Source organism: Panthera leo, chromosome B2 (assembly GCF_018350215.1).
Source record: "Panthera leo isolate Ple1 chromosome B2, P.leo_Ple1_pat1.1, whole genome shotgun sequence".
Lineage (NCBI taxonomy): Eukaryota > Metazoa > Chordata > Mammalia > Carnivora > Felidae > Panthera > Panthera leo.
This window is the reverse complement of record NC_056683.1, coordinates 130,391,037-130,397,170: the sequence shown is the minus strand read 5'-3', so window position 1 is coordinate 130,397,170 and position 6,134 is coordinate 130,391,037. Positions and strand designations below refer to the sequence as shown.

Sequence of the window (6,134 nt, the reverse complement as noted above, 5' to 3'; positions counted from 1 at the left end):
ATTGTCACTGTAGCAAATTTCAACACCTCTATCATGTTACATAATTATCCTTTCTTTTTAGTGGATGGGATATTTATATTTTAGTCCTTTAGCAAGTTTGATGATTATAGTTCAATATTGTTGTCTATATTCATTATACTGCACATTAGATCTCTATGGCTTATTTACTACTTTATTTCCTTAAACATCATCAATCTTCTCCCTCTCCACCCCATACCTTGATAAACACTATTTTTATTCTCTTTTTACAAGTTTGACTTTTTTAGATTCTACATGTAAGTGATTGATATCACACAGTGCTTGTCTTTCTATGTCTGACTTATCTCACTTAGTATAATGTGCTCAAGGTCCATCTGTGTTGTCACATGTCAGGATATTGTCCTTTCTCATGGCTAAATAATATCATTTTGTGTGTGTGTGTGTGTGTGTGTGTGTGTGTGTGTGTGTGTGTATACCACATCTTTTCATGAGGAGCTCCTCAGCATCATGTCAAGAACATATTTCTAGAATGGTTGCAGGATCACAGAGTGCTTAAAGGGGCTAATACTGTGGAGATGGAGATACTGAAGAGATGATTCTAGCATGGAGCAGATGTTGGACCCCATGTCTTTGAGGCCTCTTTGATTTATTTACTATTAAGTTGCTATCAGTACAACTCCTAAGACTTTGTTCCTGCCTTCAAGTGTTGGATTTAACTGTATAGAAAATGGCGGTAATTTCAAACTCCATAGCTAAAATTTAAGTTCTCATTATATGAAGTTGTCATAAGCCTTTAATGGTCCCCATGAATGCTTTTGAAAATACTTTGGCTTGCACTTTGCTCTCGGCTGGGAATCATCCTCTGAGATACAGCCAGGCGGCTATGTCTTCACAAGATTTTCTCCTTGACTCCCAAGGTCTCTCTCTCCAGACTTTCTGTTTTCAACAGCATCATGGCATTGAACGCCTCCGGTGTAGTGATCTTCAAAATGAGAATTGTTCATCCCTGATGATGTTCTTATGTGATTCCTCCTTCTTAGTCACTGTTGATTTCACCAACTTTAGTAAAATGGAAAAATGAGAAGATGTAAAAAGCAAACCCTGGCATTTGTCAGCATATTTGAATTACTGTAGAATCCTATCTGTCTGCTAAGGGGGAAGCAACTGGTGGAGTGAAAGCAGGACTCAAAAATCCACCCGAGGGGAGCCAGGTGGCGGAGGACCCCAGATGCCTTGCCTTCCTTCTGTTGCCTTAGCAACAGTCACAAGGAAATCTCAGGGCCTATTGTGAAAACACATTTCCCTGCATCCTATAACTATGACAAGTACAACAGGATGCTCATTTATTTAACATGACAATTCTGACAGCAGTTATATGTTTCTCCCTACTGACACAGGCAATGGAGTGGATGAGAAGTGAACAAGAATCGAAACCTCAATCAACTTGTTGGAGTCCTCGGCAAATATATTGTGAGTTTTCATTATGTCTTGAGCACAGTTCTGGACTCCAGGAGAGAGGCACAATAGAAATCAGACCATGATACCCTATACTTTAAAAGGTTATGATGTAATTAAGGGCTCAAACTCAAATAGAGTTCAAAAACAATGCTAAGTGTTATTGGGATTCAGTAAAAGGAAACAATTACTTGAGTTTTAATCTACAGAACTGACATGCCACATATTCTACTTGGCCACTCTTTTCTTCTTTTCCTCATTGATATACTTACATTTGATTCAACAAGCTTTTGTAAGATGCCTAGGACATTTCGTATCTATCTATTAAGGATACCTGTCAGGAAAGTGCGTGTAGTATGTGTACTTTGTTTTGCAACTATGTGCTAATTCAAAATTATGTTTGTTCTATGTATAATCTAAGTAATATATGTATGCCAGCATTGCCAAGGTGAGGATAAATTTTTTTATTAGACCAACACTATATCCGCGAAGGTGTTTTTGGAGGTTGTATACTTTCCTTGTTCTACCTCTACTGTCTCAGGCCAAGCCAGGATGTTTAAGTCCTACAGACATGAATTCAACCCCCGGCTTAACTATCTACGAATTGTATATTCTTGAGCAAAGTTTGTACCCTCTTTGAGTTAATATAAAGTAACATACAAAATGCTTGGCATTGTAGGTCCATGATTTTTGTAGCTGGGTGACAGTACAGGGGATTTCATTATACCATTGTTTATGACTGAAATTTTCATTTTGAAATGTTTTAAAATGCCTGGCATCTGCAGTGTTATATGCTCTAATGTGTTTTGAACACTCTCACATCCCATCTCTTTCCCCTTCCAAAGTTAATTGGCTTCCTTTTATGATCTCTACCACACTGACCACCTGTACCACTATTATAAAACTGATCATATTTTGCCTGCAAGTGGTATTTGAACTGTTTCGAGTATTTATGACTCAACTCCTTGTATAAGCCGGTATTTAGTAAATATGTTTTGATAATGATTGTTTTTATCTTTAAATCAACCAAGTCATTATAGCAGGAGCAGTTCCAAGGAAAACTTGTTATGTTTGTGCTTTTTGTACATCAATTCAAAATTGAACTTATTAAGAAATGTATATTGTCATCATAGAAAGAGCAAGGATCTTTTATACTCATGAGACCTGAGTACTGGTCACTAACTAGTAAGTGACACTGGCCAAGTTACAGTAGCCCTTTTGGCATCAGTTTCAGAATTGGTGATTACTAGTATGATGAGTTTATAGCACGTGTTTTCACAGAGGAAATGTAAACAGTTATCATAACCTCAGTAGTCCATAAAATAGTTTACAAATTCCACATTTCTCCCCCTTGTTTGCTAGCCTACCATTTTATCTGACTATTGAGTTTAAATCGTGAGATTATTAGAGAGAACTGGTCAATGTCAGCAGCTGTGTGAAATATGCTATTAACAACAAGAATTATTTTTTGTGGACTGACTCCTTTCTAAAAAGTTAGGAGTGTGGCTGGAGAGAGTCACAGATGATAGCAGATGCTGCAAATGGAAACACAGTTGTAACATATCCTTTTTAATTTGCTTTGTGTCCCATCTCAGACCCATTCTAAGTATAGATCCAAGCCCCCCAAAACTAGCTTCTCTGGTTCTCACCATTAGCACCCTCATTCTCTCTATTATTCAAGTTTGAAGACATAGGTTCAACATTGGTTCCCCTCAAGCATCAACACTAATCTTTGTCCATCCTTCTAAAATGTCCCTGACACCCAAAGCTTTCTCTCCGTCACTTCCAACTGCCAGCATAACTTACTTTAGGTTTTTATCCCTTCAAATGTAAATAATTCCAATGGCTTCCTCACTCTAATACATTTTTTACTACCAGCTTAATTTTATAGTGTTAATTTCATTATGTCAGTTACATGCTTTTCTATTGCCTGCAATGATTAAATCCCAGTTCCTAATTTGGCCCCTATTTTTGCTCTAATTTCCCACCATTCATCTTTAGGAATACTCAGGCATATTATACTCAGTTATCCTTGGTTTGTTACATTGTCCAGTAAAGCTCGTGTTTATGTTTCCTTCTCTCTCCACATTTACAAATCTTGCCATTCCAAATCTGTGGCACTTTATCCTTTGGACCTGTTCTACAATTCTAAACCATATTGATCTTCCCTCTTTTGACTCTTCTGTAGCACTGTGTCACAATAACCCCCATTTGGTTAACTAGTCACATTACTTACTGTTTTATTTTCTAGATATATGTGGTGACAAGTATCCAAGATAACTCCCAATATCTATAGTCTTATGTGTTCAACTTCCATATCGAATCAGAGCTGGTCTGTATGACAGAAGTGATATTTTGTGACTAGGTCATAAAAGGTATTGCAACTCCAAGCTTGCTCTCTTGAATCACTTACTCAGGAGACATGTCATAAAGATACTCAAGCAACCTATGGAGAGGCTCACATGTATAGAAACCAATTTATTAGGATCAGCTTGCCAGCTCTGTGAGTGAACCACCTGAGAAATGGGTTTTCTAGCCATAGTTTAGATAAGGAACAACCAGGAGGGGTCTGAGCCATAACTGTCCAGCTAAGCCACTTCCAAACTCCTGACTCACAGATTATAAATTGTTATTATTTTTTAAGCCACAAAGTTTTGAGGTGATGCTTTAAATAACAAATGGAAAAATAATAGTGTATTACTTACCTCCCAACTGCATTGCAAGCTCTCCCTGCATAGAACATTTGTTTGAAATTTTAAAATCCAGGCAATTATTTAGATACCATTCAACACTATAGCAAAATTAGATATTGCATTTGGAATTAGAGAAGGGAGCCATCATTTACTGAATGTCTACTGAGGGGATTTACATATGCATGAGCTTTATATACATGGAAATGGCTACATACATAGATATAGAACAAGATGTTCTCTAAAGATATAAAACATTGTACCCAAGCTGCAAAGTTATGAAGTCAATTTTTCTCTTTCTTTTATCATCATTTCTCAGACTTTATTTTTTTTAAGGTGGTGACATGATATTTGTGACAGCACTTAATAAGCTATGAAGTGTTTTATAGACATAAGGCATTCTGGCTTGCATCGATTTCTTTCTCTATTGAATTAAAGGAATGCTTTATTTTTATTATTTTTTTTGAAATTTATCGTCAAATTGGTTTCCATACAACACCCAGTGCTCATCCCAAAAGGTGCCCTCCTCAATACCTATCACCCACCCTCCCCTCCCTCCCATCCCCCATCAACCCTCAGTTTGTTCTCAGTTTTTAAGAGTCTCTTATGCTTTGGCTTTCTCCCACTCTAACCTCATTTTTTTTCCTTCCCCTCCCCCATGGGTTTCTGTTAAGTTTCTCAGGATCCACATAAGAGTGAAAACATATGGTATCTGTCTTTCTCTGTATGGGTTATTTCACTTAGCATCACACTCTCCAGTTCTATCCACATTGCTACAAAGGGCCATATTTCATTCTTTCTCATTGCCACGTAGTACTCCATTGTGTATATAAACCACAATTTCTTTATCCATTCATCAGGTGATGGACATTTAGGCTCTTTCCATAATTTGGCTATTGTTGAGAGTGCTGCTATAAACATTGGGGTACAAGTGCCTCTATGCATCAGTACTCCTGTATCCCTTGGGTAAATTCCCAGCAGTGCTACTGCTGAGTCATAGGGTAGGTCTATTTTTAATTTTTTGATGAACCTCCACACTGTTTTCCAGAGTGGCTGCACCAATTTGCATTCCCACCAACAGTGCAAGAGGGTTCCCGTTTCTCCACATCCTCTCTAGCATCTATAGTCCCCTGACTTGTTCATTTTGGCCACTCTGACTGGTGTGAGGTGATATCTGAGTGTGGTTTTGATTTGTATTTCCCTGATGAGGAGCGATGTTGAGCATCTTTTCATGTGCCTGTTGGCCATCTGGATGTCTTCTTTAGAGAAGTGTCTATTCATGTTTTCTGCCCATTTCTTCACTGGATTATTTGTTTTTTGGGTGTGGAGTTTGGTGAGTTCTTTATAAATTTTGGATACTAGCCCTTTGTCCGATATGTCATTTGCAAATATCTTTTCCCATTCCGTTGGGTGCCTTTTAGTTTTGTTGGTTGTTTCCTTTGCTGTGCAGAAGCTTTTTATCTTCATGAGGTCCCAGTAGTTCATTTTTGTAAAGGAATGCTTTAATACTTCTACTCTGGTATTCATTTTGCTTTGTAAAGACTAGAAATAGACCCTGTGTCACTGTGATACAAACACCTCTGGTTTTCTGAAAATCAGGTAAATGGCAAAAACAAAAAATTTGTGCTTTGGTACTGCATTGTATCTTTTGCTGTTATGTGCCCAGCAGATGTCTGTCAAAATGCATCAGTCAAGGTCTCTAAAGGAAAAGAGATGACTCACTGAAATGGGTAATGGATGTGAGTTTAACAAGGTTAAGGGAAATGAGAGGGAAGGGGAGACAACAATTAATGGTACCTAGAGACTGTAAGGAAGCTTCAGGATAAGGCCAGCCAACAACTCTGGGTTTTGGTAGATGAAACCAACTGGACTTAACCTAGAAGGGAGGGACCAGATGGATTAAATTCTTGGACTTTACCCTCCTTATACATTTTGCTTTCCTGTTCATGCCTTCCTACTGGCTGAATGCAAACAAAGCTGGAGGAAAGAAACTAGGGGTGATGACTTTTA

The 6,134-nt window shown here is 37.9% G+C and overlaps 1 long non-coding RNA gene across 1 annotated transcript; it reads right to left on the bottom strand.

Moving 5' to 3' along the window:
• Positions 1 to 737: 737 nt before the first annotated feature.
• LOC122219199 lies at positions 738 to 3,757 on the bottom strand. Its single transcript, XR_006202296.1, has 2 exons — positions 3,671 to 3,757; positions 738 to 1,038 (listed from the first exon to the last, which is right to left on the bottom strand). It is a non-coding gene; the product is annotated as an uncharacterized LOC122219199 (long non-coding RNA).
• Positions 3,758 to 6,134: the final 2,377 nt, after the last annotated feature.